Below are 14,125 nucleotides of genomic sequence, written 5' to 3'. Positions count from 1 at the left end.
CCTCGGTACACATACATAGAAAAAAAGCTGGAAGTGGTGCTGAGGCTCCAGTGGTGGAGCTCTAGCCTTGAGAAAGTCCAAGGACAGTGCTCAGGCCCTGAGCTCAAGCCCAGGACTGGCAAAAAAAAAAAAATTACTTGTGTCCATTTTAGGGCCAATGCTGGGTTTAAGGATGGGTCCGAGCTGCGCCTCCGGCTTGGGTCTGAATGGATCTAGAAATGGGGTCCCAGCCCTGCATTAGGTTCACGTTAGGACCGAGAGTCACTGGAAAGATCTAGGCTTGCGGCCGAGCCCGGGGCTGTGCCTTCTGGTGCGCTGCGGTGGGGTTTAGGCTCGGGCTTGGGTTGTGGCCTCGCTGGGCCTGCGCGGCTCCGCCGCCTTCCGAGGGAGCGAGCGAGAGTGCACGAGGGGAGGGGCGGCGCGGGCGCGCGCACGGCAGGGCAGGGGCGCGGGCGCGAGCGCGGACGCGCGGCTGGAGCTGGCGCGGGAGCGGCGGGAGCGGTGGCGGCGGCGGCAGCAGCAGAGGCGGCGGCTCCGGCTCCAGCACCGGCTCCGGCTCCGGCTCCGGCTCCCGCTCGGGCGGCGGTGGCGGGAGCGGGACCAGGTGGTGGTGGTGGTGGTGGTGGTGGTGGCGGCGGCGGCGGCGGTGGTGGTGGTGGTGGCGGCGCCCGAGGAGCCAGGAGAGGCGGCCTCGGCGGCTTGGCGGGGGGACATGCGGACCGACGGCCCCCGGATAGGCGGTGAGTGACCCCCCAGGGCCCCCCTCAGGTCCTCTCCGCGCCGGTCCCCAGCCCACCCTTCCAGCCTCGCCCCCTCCCCCGTGTCCGCCGGGAAAGACGGTCCTGGGGGGCCTGGAGGGGGGGACGCCGCTAAGGCCGGGCCGCGCCCCCACCTGCCGCGCCCGCAGTCGCGGCTCGCCCCCCCCCGGCCCCCCGCACCCGGCGGCTCCTCCCCGTCTTTACCCCGCGGCAGATACCCCCCACCGCCGCCGCGGCCCGCGGGCTCCCCGCTGCCCCTCTCCCCCCTCCCGCCCGCCGCACCTGAGCCGCAGCCCGCGCCCCCGGTGCAAAGTTTCCCCTTGCCTGTGTGGGCCCCCTCCCCGGCCTGCCCCCCGCCCACTCCCCACCTTCCGGCGCGGACGCGCTTCGGGGACGGCTCTCCGCCTCCCACCCCCCCAGCTCCGGGCGGGTCCAGGCCGCGCCCCCACCCCCGCCGCACCGGCGCCCCCTCCCAGCCGGCGGGGGAGCCGCAGCCGGCGCGCCCCCGTCCCGCCCGCGGCCCCCGGCGCACGTGCGGTCCCGGGATGCGCCGAGTGCGAGTTTGGAGCTCTTCCCCCCCCGCCCCGCACCCCCACGGCTCGGTGTCTGGCGCGGATCGGGGAGAGCCGGAGCGGGCGGTGCCCACTCCCACTACGCTGCAACGCCCTGTCCCGGGAGGACGTGGCCGCGCGGACCCGCTCCGAAAGTTCGCTCCGTCGCCGCCCCTTGTCCCGTCCCGTGCCTGGTCCCCAGTTTGCTGCGCCCCGTCTTAGTCTCGGTGGTAGCTTTATTTCCCTGCGTGTCTCTCTGTCTCCCTGTGTCACTGCCTTCCAATCTCACCCCCTGCGGTCTCAGAGTCTCTATCCAGCTGTCTCCCTTCTCCCTGCCCAGGTGTCCCTGTTCTCTCTGCCTGGTGGTGGTCACTTTGCTTAAGGCTTCCTGTTCTTCTGGGGCCTCTGGTCCCCCTCCCCTCTCTGTCTGTTGGTGTCTCTGTACCCCCTCAGCTAGGCCCCTTCCCCCACTTCTCTGGAATGCTGCCCCTCTGGTTCCTCCACTCTGGGGGGAAGGGGAGGGGCTAGCCCGTCTCCCCACTCCAGCCTCCCCTGCAGAGCCCCAAAGTTGCAATCGGTGTGTGTGTTGGAGCAGCTGCGAAACCTGCTTGGGCTATGAAATGGGCCACTGTGATGCCCCTGGGGTAGAACGGCAGGGAGCCTGGACTGCCAACCGGTGACCATGGCTCCACTTTGGCTTCTGAGGGACAAGGGACGAACCCTGAGTGACCTGATGCTGGCTGTGGCTGGAGAATCTAGGGGAGTGTATCCAGATTTGGTTAAAAAAAAAAAAAAAAGTGTAGGGTGGCCCTTCCAAGAGGAAGGGATCCGATCTGGGATCAGCTGGAATCCAGAGGAGAGTTCTGACAAGAAATGCAAGGAAATTTTGTTGGGCTTCTTAGAAACACTTGCTTCAGGGAGCATGAAAATCCCTCTTTTTCCTGATTATATGAATGAGCCCAGGGCTTCCTTGAGTACAGCCTCTGTATCTTAGCTGGGCCTCAGGCCACACACCAACACCCTGCATACTTCTTTCCCACTTGCCTTCCCTCATCTCTCATCCCCATACACCTCCACATTCCCTTCCTTCTTGCCCTTGTCTGCTCTGTCCCGCATGCCAGCCAGGGATCAGAAATCCGCTGTGCTTGCACACTTACAGCACACCTGTGCACTTGCATACTCAGTCCTGTGCCTTCTGGTACATGTGCTTCTGTGCATATTTTTGCTTGTTTAATATTTCTCTTTTATCACTTGAGATGTCATTTCCAACTCCTCGCTCTACCCTTTTTAATCAGCCCTGGGACTTGAACTCAGGACTTGGGTGCTGTTCCTGAGCTCCTTATGCTCAAGCCTAGCTCACTACCATTTGAGCCACAGTACCATTTAGACTTTTTCTGAGTTGTTTCTTGGAAATACGAGTCTCATGGACTTTGTTGCTCAGACTGGCTACGAACCTGATCCTCGGATCTCAGCCTCCTGAGTAGTTAGGATCACAGGTGTGAGCAACTGGCACACAGCTATTTTTTCCTTTCTTGATCAGGAAACATTTTAAGGTTATTCTTCCACTCCTTGCTCTTTGTTTTTTTTTTTTTTCTTTCTCCTCCTTCTCCTCCACTGCTGCTGTTGCTGCTTTTTCTTCTCGCAGCTACTGACCTCCCTCCTTGTGTCCCACCTGTGTAGTGTGTGCTACATCCTGCCTACAAACACAGCTGGTGCTAGTGTGATATATAGGATTTTGTGAAGAGCAAGATGGGTTTGGGTGCTGGAGAAGCAGTTTGGTAGACTGAAGCAAAAGTAGATTGGCTAAACCTCTTTTTTGGAGAATTGCATTGATGTGCAAGGAGATAATGGTCCCTGGTGCTTTGTATTTTCTTCACTCTTCCCAGGAGCTGTAACCAAGGGTTCTAGTTTTCAAGTCCTCTGTCAGGGACTTAATGCACTGGAGAATGTTACACACACTACACCTGCCCCTCTGTCCTCCAGCCTTAGACCTCAAGGAGGTTGCTTTCTCCCTAATCTCAGTTTTGGCCCCTATAGAACAGGCCCCAGTGGGCCTTAGGGCTTCTGTGAGAAGCCACTAAAATTGTGTGGCAATACATCCTCAGCAGTGACAGTAACTTTGTGTGACTATGAAAGCAATTTGGTAACCTGCTGTTGATTGCTGACTGTATACCAGACTCCAGGGCTAGGCACATTCAGCCAGGCCATTTACTTCCTGTAGGATAAGACCTGATTAGAAGAGGGAGCCCATCCCTTAGCTGTTGAGGTTGTGGCATCAGTTTACCTAAAGTATCTTCAGTCCTTAGCTAAGATTAGAATATTGGGGAGTTCACCATGAAATGGGAGTTTGAAGTCAAGGTGAGATGAGTCCCAGAGGAGACGGAGAAAGGGCTGTCTAAGCCAGTCCTTTAGAGGTTTAGAGGATTGAACAGCATTTACCAATTGTAGAAGGGAGAAAGAATACTTGTGGTAAAGAACCATATATATACCTAGTATGAAGAAAGACGAAGAGAAACCACTTGTAGGATATTTAGACATTACAATAGATTACAGAACTTTCAGAGCTCAGTGAGATACCTGTGATTTAGAGAACAGAGGGGATTTTAAAGTTTTTCTTTTTTGTTGTTGTTTGTTCATTTTGTGCCAGTACTAGGGCTTGAATTCAGGGCTCTGGCACTGTCCCTTAATTTTTTCACTCAAGGTTGGTACTCTACTATAGAGGCTACACTTCTAGCTTTTTGCTGATTAATTGGAGATAAGAATCCTGCGGCCTTGGGCCAGGAGTTTGGCCTAGTGGTAGAGTGCTTGCCTACCATGCACGAAAACCCATATTCATTTCCTTAGTACCACATACATAGAAAAAACCAGAAGTGATGCTGTGGCTCAAATGGTAGAGCTCTACCCTTGAGGAAAGCCCAAGGACGGTGCTCAGGCCCTGAGCTCAAGCCCCAGACTGGCAAAAAAAAAAAAAATCCTGTGGACTTTCTTGCCTGGACTGGCTTTGAACTGCGATCCTTAATTCTCAGCCTCCTGAGTAGCAAGGATTAGATACAGGTGTGAACAACCAGCACCTGGCTAACACTGAAGGTTCAAAGTTGGGGTGGTAGCTGTGGTGAGATTTATTTTTCTGGAAGATGGCTTCGGGGGTGTGCAAAGATAAAGATGGTGTATAGGATGCTCAGTGACGAAGATGTTACAGTGAAGTTAGGAGAGAGGACTGTGTGGTGTGATAGAGTTGGAGGTATGGGCCATTGGAAAAGCTCCTTGGTCTGGACAGGATAGCTTATTGGATGTGGTGTGAGGAAGAAAGAGGAGCCCCAAGTTCCCAGGAAGCTAGGTAGGGCCTTCCTGAAGGCCCTGGAATATCTGGACAATCCTGAGGTGGGGACCTTACCAGGTGGATGCCGAACTCAGGCCTGATGTGCTGTCTTTGATGTGCTTGGGCACTTAAGGTTCAGTGGAGGTGGGGGCTATGCAGGGGTGGGTCTGTGAAAATAGAATTTGGGAGAACATTTTGAGCCAGAGAAGGAGAACCACTTTGGTTTTGAATGACTGGAGTTTGACTTGACCTTGACCAAGCTGCTTAATATCTCTGAGCCAGTTTCCTCATTTGTTAAACAAGTATAATAAAATTTCCATGTCTCAAGGGGGTGTAAGGAGGTTTAAAGTTAATATGCATTAAGCTTTTAGAACTAGGTCTGGTACCTCATAAGTACTGTTCCTCAGTGGTGGTGGTGGTAGTAGTAATTATAACCATATCAACAAGAGTGGTACAAGCCCACTTTCCATCAGAATCACTCAAGATTGCCTCAAAAAACCCATACTGGTCACCTAAAACAGCTCCAATTCTAAGCTGTAGTTAATAAGTAGCTAGCTTGACAAGGAGAAGTGTGCTTTTGTGCCCCCCCCGCGGCCCCCCTCCCCCCGCCATCGTCATCATCATCAGTGGGATTGTATGTTACTTGGATGTATTTGAGCTTCAGCTGGACAAGTGTAAGAAGGATATAAAGGTGTAGCCTTGTAGAAGAGGGCTTGTGGTAGGTGGGTAGAATTCTCAGAAGAGGTAGCCTCACCTTTCTAGTTCCTCAATTCCTCGGGCTCTTCCTGGGTCCTAAGCAGCTTCAGAGATTGGTTCTTTCTGAGTTTGCCTTAGAGATCCAGTGTACCTGGTCTGGGGGTCTGAAGACAGGTTTAGTTCCTTGGCTGTGTTTTAGTTGCTGCTTCTGGGAACTTTTCCTGATGCAGCCACAGGGGCTGCCTGGGGGTTGCTCCAAACCATGTCTGTGTTCTGGATTTCCACTTCATCCTGCTCCCACTGCTGGAGCCAGCTTTCCTGACCATGATGGAGAACCCTGCTGGGGGAGGCCTGGATTGGTGCCAGGGCCTTACGTGATCTTGGTCATGCCTGCCTACTAACCTTACAAGGCCCTTCTGGGTGGCACTCAGTATGATTCCTAACTTTGCTCCTATGCCAGTTAAGCCTTTTCTGAGTAGCTTTCCAGTTTGTCATCCAGTGTCAGTGGTGGCCTATTCTCAGGGTACACCCACCATTCTGAAGTCTGCCCCAGTGTGGGTCTGAAGTGGTTCTGGGAGCTGTTGTTGAGAATCTGTGTACTTGAGAGAGCTCTGTCTAGGTTGTTTTGGGCCTCTTGTCCCAGACTGGTGTGATCTAAGTGCTATTTAGGTTGTTCTGGAGTTGTGCACTGGTGTTACTTTGTGTGGTTTGGTGCTTTTGCACCTGTGTGTGTTTTAGTCTGTTCTGGGACCCACCTCCTGACCATTTTGAGCACGGGCTTCTTTCGACATGTGGCTCCTTCTTGTTGAAGAGCCCGTTCTCCCCAAGCACAGGGCTTGGGGTTCCTCCCATGGCCTTGAGTGTGATAGTGCTCCTTTGCTTGGGTTCCTGAGCAGCAGTGGAGCCAGAAACCTCACGTCAGACTCAGTGAAGCCTGGCAGACATCTCTAGACAAACGGGCCTTTGAGTTTTGGGAAGCTGGTTTGTCTAGCCAGACCCGCCTGGCAGCCTGTATACTGGGAGCAATGACCACTGGGAATATTGTGAAGAAACACAGTAGGCTGGAAGAAGGAGGTGTGTGGGCATTCTGAGTCCCAGGGCTGTTACTTCTGGTGGGGCAGGTTGTCTGTTTCAGGGCCTTGCACTCTTGCTTAGCTTTTTCACTCAAGGCTGGTGTGTTACCAATTGAGCCATGCCTTCACTTCTGGCTTTTTTTTCTGGATCAGTTAAAGATTAGAGTTTCTCAAATTTGTCTGCTTGGGCTCACTTCCAACCTCAATCTTCAGCTATCAGCCTCTTGAGTAGCTAGGGTTACAGGAGAGTGAGCCACCAGTGTCGGGATGAGAATATTATTTCATGTGTGGGGAGCATACCGCTGCTCTGTGGCTCTCAAGCCAGGTTTGGTAAGGATGGCATTGGTCTGGTGAGACCTGTCATAGGTCTGCCAGAATGGCCCTTGGCCAGAAGTTAGCAATCTTAAGATAATTTCCTGGTGTGGAAGTTGGAAATAAGGGTCAATGACTGGGTTTGTGAAGGGTGTTCCTGGCCCTTATGACCAGTGTAACCTGTGTGTCCATTTTGGGAAGAGCCATAGTGGCAGGACTGTGGGAGGGGTGGTGGCTGTTTTTACATGTGGGGTTGAGGCCCAGGAGAAGCCTTCTGCAGAGTTGAGTGGGCACTGTCAGAGTCTGTAGCTGAGCTGAGAGGGTGATTAGATGAAGTGAGAGTTACCGACCCTTTTCCCCACCCCGCTGGTGCCCATGCTAATAGGGGTTCAGTAATGATTTTGGATGGAAAGGCTGGGCTCTGGTTGCACTGTGTGTGCCCGCGGAGGAGGCATGCAGGGACACACCTTCATTTAAAAAATTATAGAGAAGCAGAAAGTAAAAAAATAAATATTGCTCTTGAAGTTTCTTTGAAGATTGACATGTATTCTGGGGTGTGTTTTCCAAGCTGTTTTCTGTGAACTCATTCATGCATTTATCTATGCAACTAAACATGTTGGCTGAATACCTACTATGTGCCAGCTCCCTGCTGGACACTAAAAATAGGAAACTGAGCTAGGCAAACATGACTCAGGTTCTTAATGAGCTTATGTTAGTGACTCAGTAATTGTATAAGTAAATAAATACATTTGTGATTACTGCTTCAAGGCAGGGTTCAGGGATGCAGTCCAGCACATCATAGGAAGGAAGAAAGTACCATTGGATTTGAGATATGAGTATACTGACTACACGGACCTAGGTAGCCCATTCCCAACAGAGGTACATGGTGAAGCAGTGCTGGGAAACAAAAAAAATAGGGTGCATTTGAAGATCAGAAGACAAAGTTCTTGGACTGGGAATGTGGCTTAGTGGTAGAATGGTTGCCTAGCATGCATGATTCCTCTGTACCACATAAACAGAAAAGGCCAGAAGTAGCATTGTGGCTCAAGTGGGAGAGTGCTAGTCTTTAGCAAAAGAAGCTCGGGGACGGCGCCCCGGCCCTGAGTTAAAGCTCCAGAACTGGCGTACGCACGTGCGTGCGCGCGCACACACACACACACACACACACACACACACACACACAATGAGAAAGTTCTTGTAGTTGACTAGTAGGAAGAGAGCATAGGCTGAGTGACTCTGCATAGCACTAGGATTATACTGAGAAATGTGGACACAGTTTCTACTATTGAAGTCAGACACTTGGTCTCTGTTGCTAATAGCCATATGGAAGGATGCCTTGCACACACTAGGAGCTCAGGGAGACTCAATAAAGGAGTAACTTGAAATGATGGGCATTTTTACTAAATGGAGATCATTCGACACCACCAGTTCTATAACCTATCTCTCTTACCCCACCCCCTAGCAAATGTTGAACATCTATGTCAATTCCCATTCTGCTGTGATCAAATTCTTATTTTTTCATCTCTTCTTCTCTGTCCAGCAAAAAGCGGAGGCCCCCATGCCCTGCCTTCAGAGCTGATTGTTCAGCAGGAAAGACTGTGAGCAAGCAAAAACACAGTAAGTGTGCGCCAAAGTATGACCTGAAGCAGGGCGCAGAGTAGTTTTCTGTGCCAGGCTGAACTGATGCATAGCCCATGGAAATCCGTATAGGTCTTGTCAACAAGGGCATGGAATGACCCTGTATGCATATGGCTAAGAGGTTGTAAAGGCTTTATAAGGAAGACAGTGTTAGTAGGGAAAGAAATGACTTGAGTGCTATTTAAGGAGGTAGAGTAGACAGTCCATGGTGAGGGAGTGAATGTGGGCCATGAAGGAGGGAGGTGTCAAGGAGTTTCTGGCTGGAATGGATGACAGAGGTGGGTGGGGAATGATACACAACTCATCAATGACTGTAGGTGTGAAATAAGCTTCTGGGTGACATTCTGGGGCTTACACTAGGATCTGTCTGCTGCTTCATTCACTGTGTTTCTTTTGAAAAGACTGCTTGCAAACTAAAGCTTGTGGTAGAAGGAGCAGGGTACCTGGTGCTAAGTCTCTGAGATCCACTGCTTTCCAAGAGAAGCACAGAGGTGGGTTTGGGTTGCACAGAATGAAATTGAGAGTTTGGAGTCAGCATTATGAGTTTGGATGTCAGACTAAAAGCTATAGACTTTTTCTTGGGGATGATCCAGAGATGTTAAAGATTCTTATAAACAGAGAAGCAAAATCTGGGTATTCACCTGTCTAACCATCCATTGACTCATTTAATCATGGAACATTGGCTTTAATGGGATCAGGCAGCAAACATGACATGCATTTTTACCTTTGCTTTTTGTTTGGGGTGGAGAATGGGGGTGGATCCTGGGCACTGTCTCTGAGCTCTCTCTTTCTCAAGGCTAGCATTCCACCATTTGGAGCCACAGCTCTGTTTCCGGTTTTCTGGTGGAGCCTTACAGACTTTGCTGCCTGAGCTGACTTTTAACCATGATCCTCAGAAGTCAGCTTCCTGAGCAGCCAGGATTCCAAATATAAGCCAACAGTGCCTGGCTGTATTTGCATTTTTTTTCCAGTCATGGGGCTTGAACTCAGGGCCTGAGCACTGTCCTTGGACTTTTCGCAAGGCCAGTGCTCTAACACTTGAGCCACAGCACCATTCCAGCTTTTTTCTATGTATATGATACCGAGGAATCGAACCTAGGTCTTCATACATGGCTTGGCAAGCACTCTACCACTCGGCCAAACTCCCGGCCCCTGCATTTTTATAAACTAAATGCACCATTGGTTGAGTGCAGGATGGGTTGGAAGGGATGAAGCCCACTGAAGAGGCCATAAGTGATTGGGATGGAGGCAAGGCAGGTTCGTACTTACTGGGATGTATGGGATGGAGAAAGGGAACATTTTAGGAGGACTTCCTAGCTTGGATGACTGGGTAGATCGAAGTGTAATCCCTAAGATTAGGAGTCTTAGATAAAGAGGGACTGGATAGTTCTGAGCCAAGGGCTTGGTGGGCCTGTTCACTTTGTGTGAATACATTGGAAGCAGAACCTATGCCTTTGGGCAGTTCTGAATGGATGACTGGGCAAAGAGGCCATGGAAAAGATGGGTTTGGCCTAGACAAGGTGGACATGTACATTTCATGGGTGTTTATAGTTACAGGAAGGGTCATGTGATGGGTTGGGTTAGAGAGGTCAGTTGGAATAGTGGGTGTAGGAATACAGTATGCCCTTTACCTGCCCGTCAAATGATGGTCTGGCCTGCCTGAAAGTTTACCAGAAGGGAGTACTTTGTCCTGTGTGAAGGCTACTTGCTGGTGGCACATTTGGATAAGTGGGCTTGGGTATGTTGCAGAACCAATTTCTGGTAGGTAGGCTAGGTTTGGGATTGGGGAAGATGCTCTGAAGTCCCAAGGGTCCGAAAACAGCTAATAGGAGAATTTAACCAAGTTATGGCTGCCTTGGGTTCAAGGCTCAGGATGTTTCTAAGGGACTGGGTCCTAGGGCTAGGACCAAGTCAGAGTATAGTCTGAACCAGCAATGGAGTTTCTCAGTATTAGTGCTGTTGGTGTTTTAGACCAGATGACCCTTTGCTCTAGTGATTATGCTGTTACTATAGGAGCACTAACAGTGTTCCAGGTTCTTCCTACTAGAGGCCAGTAGCACCCATGTCCACCCATGTCCTGACAGTCAAAAATGGCTCCAGAGCCGGGCGTGGTGGCTCACACCTGTAATCCTAGCTACTCAGGAAGCTGAGATCTGAGGATCGAGGTTCAAAGCCAGCCCAGGCACTAAAGTCCATGAGGCTCTTATCTCCAATTACCACTAGAAAACCAGAAGTGATGCTGTGGGCAGAGCCCAGGGACAACGCCTAGGCCCTGAGTCCAAGCCCAAAACCAACCCCCCTCCCCAAAACAAATTAGTTCCAGACATTAATTTAATGCCCATGGGGTAACAGTCACCCTGGAGTGGAAACCACTAGTTTGTATCACTTCTTGTATCTTTCTCTATGCTGTACAAGGCTAGAAAACTGAGCAGGTCATATGGAAAAGATTTACATTAATGTGTGTCACTTGAGCCTAGTTCTGAAGGCTGAGTGAGTGGCTAGGCAGGAGAAAGGCATCTTTTCTGGTAAAGACATAGCTAGGGCAGAGGCCTAGAGGCACTAAAGTAAGCATTAATCCAAGAGGTCCCCATGCCTCCAGAGGAAGAGGGCTAGAGCCTTAGGAACTATTAACTGTAGGAAGATTACCTCCACTAGTCCCTTTTGATTTCATGCTTTCCAGCTAGGCCCTTCCTAGGCTCTTGGCTGCAACCCCAGAGACTTCAACACTTCCAATCACTCCCTCCTTGTAGCTGAGGGCTACAGTAAGAGGACAGGGCACTCAGTGCATCTGGGAGGGAAAAGGGAGGGTTGTTCCTGGCTTTGCTTACAGATTCTGGTCCCCTGGCTAGAAGAGAAGGCATTCTCTGCCCCCTTCTGCCAGCTACCTCCTTCCCTGAAGCTGGGGTCATGGCTGAGGCCGTGATTTATTTTTATCATAATCCAGTGGTTGGTTTGGTGAGAGTTGGAAACATGTTGGTTTTCCTTTCCCAAGAGTATCAAGGCCTGTTTCCGCCTCCGTGGCCGCTGCTGCAATGCCACGTGGTGAACGGTCTAGGATGTGACAGAAGAGTTCGGTTGGCTGCTGCCACCAGTTAGAAGATGAGTGGCTCCCAGCTTTCCCTCCCCAGTGTGTGCTTCACTGCCCCAAGTACTGGCCTCTTCCATTGGCTGGCTTCTCTGTGTGGCCCTGGGTTACTCCTTCTGTCCAGGTCCATTCTGAGTCCTAGCCTCTAGGAGCCAAAATCCTGTCCTGAGGAAGGGTTAGTAGAGGCATAGGAACAGGTGGTATTTGGAGACTAATTAATATTTGTGAATAATAACTCATGCCCAAGGGAAAGAAATCAGTCTGTATTTGCATATTCATGAGGGGGCCACGGGAATGATCCCAGCTGTTTTTCAGCTGGGAACCCCTCCTTCCTGGCGTCACATAGTCCCTCAGGACTCCTTTGGTCTTGGCAAGGCGTGGTCAAGGTGGGCCACATGGAGGTCATGATTCTGTGTAGCACACATTTTCCATGATGTTGCTGTGCAGGTCTTGTGGCTTGGTGTGGTGCCTGCTTCTTCTTTTCCCAGGCTCTTTGTGTTCACAAACCAGTTCAGTTTCCAAAGGTTCTTGGGGCTAGACATAGGGTTGGCATTTTTTTTTTTTTATTTTGCCAAGGACATAATAAGAAGCAACTGCTATCTGCTATCCCCATCATGTCATACAGGAAAGGACATTTTAGTACCAAGGACAAGATCTGAGAATAAAGGACAATTCTTCCTAAGAAAGGGCAGTTGGCAGCTCTACACTGATGTAGCAAAGGGGAAAAAAAAAAGATATAAAAACCATATTGAATGTGGAAAAATTGCATTCAATTATATTCTATAATATCACAACGTTTATAATTGTTTTCCTGTCCAAGTATGTCAGTTTGTTAGACCTGATGGTCTCTAGTGCAGTTCTGAGCCATTAAAAGTCCAGACTCACCCATGGTTGCTGGTGAAGTGGGCACCCTACTCTTTCATAGAGAGGGTGAGCATGACTAGCAGCAGTCCTGTCTCCCTGCTCCTCTTTGCCTTCTCATAGCAGGTGGCCTGGGACTGACGGGTGGAGGAAGGACCAAGGTCTAGCCCTGAGGCCAGGCTTGGGGACTCTGAGTTGCCTTGCTCTGTAGCTGTGGGAGGCCCTAGAGCTGGGAGTGGCCTGAACCACCTGATGTGGGACAGGCTCTGGGCTCTGCAGTCTAGAGGCGGGAGCAGCTTGCTCACGCCAGGAGCTGCTGACAAGGAGAAGTCCTGGTTCAGACAGCTGAGTGCTTGCCAGAGTAGTTCCTAGGAAGGTGTTTGTGTGCATGCACGAGTGTGTCCTGTGTTTCCTTGTATCTCGGGGTGTCTATGTCTCCATGCACGTGGATGACTTCGTTTTCGGTTGTTCTACCTTTGTCTGTCCTACATTGTGGATCTGAACAAAATGTTCTGAGTATCTCAATCCAGGTCTCTTAACCCCTGTAGCCAGGATCTCACCCAAGATTGGACCTCATGGCTGTCTATTCTGCTAGTCATAGTCCATGATGGCTCTGCTGGATGGAGTCGCATACTCCTTTAATATCTGTAGCAGCAACTGACCCCCTTGGGATCTGTGACAGCAAGTTATACCTCTCTGGCAGTGTACTATCCTTAACAGGCAGTTACACTTTTATATGTCTCTACCCTCAGTGTATGCCCATATCTTGTCTGGGCCAGACACTACACTTTATAATGTCTACACATGGGAGTTAAAGTTCTGTGATTGCTGTACCAAGGCAAATATAGGAGATTAAGCCTCTGTGGTAATTATGCTGAGTTCCATCCCATGACTGTGCTGTGCATTTGTACCTCATAATGGCTGTTCTGTTTAGCGTCATCCCTTTATGTCTGTACCAGAGAGATGTAGCCTCCTGATACTTGTACAGGAGATTGTGTCCCTGAGGTGTCTATACTAGGGGTTACATACTTGGAAAAATGGTTGACTTTGTGTTGTCACACTCCATGATACCTGTCCTAGGCCACTCTGTATCTATCCTTTGGTACACACTATTGAGTTATACCTGTGGTACTGTTCTGAAACTGAAGGATGATCGCATCAGGGTACTATGCCTCCATGATAAGCTGTCTAGGCAGTTTATTACCTGATGTCTTGCTAGGAAGTCGGATTGTACTATTGGCTGCACTGCAGTTACCTCTGTGCTATGGTAACCAAATCCAGACAGAGCCTTAGTGATGCTGGACTTCCATCCTGACATGACTGTGCTGGACATCGTTGTGGACTCAGCCTCGTCAGCTGTGTGATCACTCAGCAGGACTCCCAGCTTGGTGCAAATGGGGCTGGATATCCACAATGTCTTTTCAACTTTAATTGCTTTTTCTGGCTCAGTTCTTGTCTTCAAGTTTCAGTGAGATGCCTGGGCAAGAGACATATTCCCTTTTTCTTTGTGTTTAGCCTCCACCATGCATCACAGTCACCTGTACTTTGTCTATCACTTTTGCTCATCAGCTGCTCTCTGACCTCATGACCTTTGACTGCTCCTGTTGAAACAAAGGTTCAAGTTCTAGGAAGGCCCAGAACCATCTTAGATCCCTATCTCTCTTATCTGTTCTGTCATCTTACAAATTCTCTTACCATTATGAGTCAGCAGGCATCTGAGTCTGACCATGGCTTTGACCCCTCCAGAGTTTATGGGTACCACTGTAGGATCCCAAGTCATGTCCGCTTCCATTCACGCCTATCATGCTCTGTTGAAATTTTAGTGTTAATGA

General features: G+C 50.4%; 1 protein-coding gene across 1 annotated transcript in view; it reads left to right on the top strand.

The window, feature by feature from the left end:
• Positions 1-662: 662 nt before the first annotated feature.
• Ptprf (protein tyrosine phosphatase receptor type F) overlaps positions 663-14,125 on the top strand; it is a 90,235-nt gene continuing 76,772 nt past the window's right edge. Inside the window, exons 1-2 of the mRNA XM_090335039.1 lie at positions 663-740; positions 8,250-8,326. The gene's annotated coding sequence lies outside the window, so the exon portion shown is untranslated. The remainder of the gene's footprint in view (positions 741-8,249; positions 8,327-14,125) is intronic.

This window comes from Megascapheus bottae, chromosome 6 (genome assembly GCF_031878675.1).
Source record: "Megascapheus bottae isolate mThoBot1 chromosome 6, mThoBot2.hap1, whole genome shotgun sequence".
Classification (NCBI taxonomy): Eukaryota; Metazoa; Chordata; class Mammalia; order Rodentia; family Geomyidae; genus Megascapheus; species Megascapheus bottae.
Note: the sequence above shows the minus strand (reverse complement) of the source record. Positions and strands in the feature narration are given on the sequence as shown.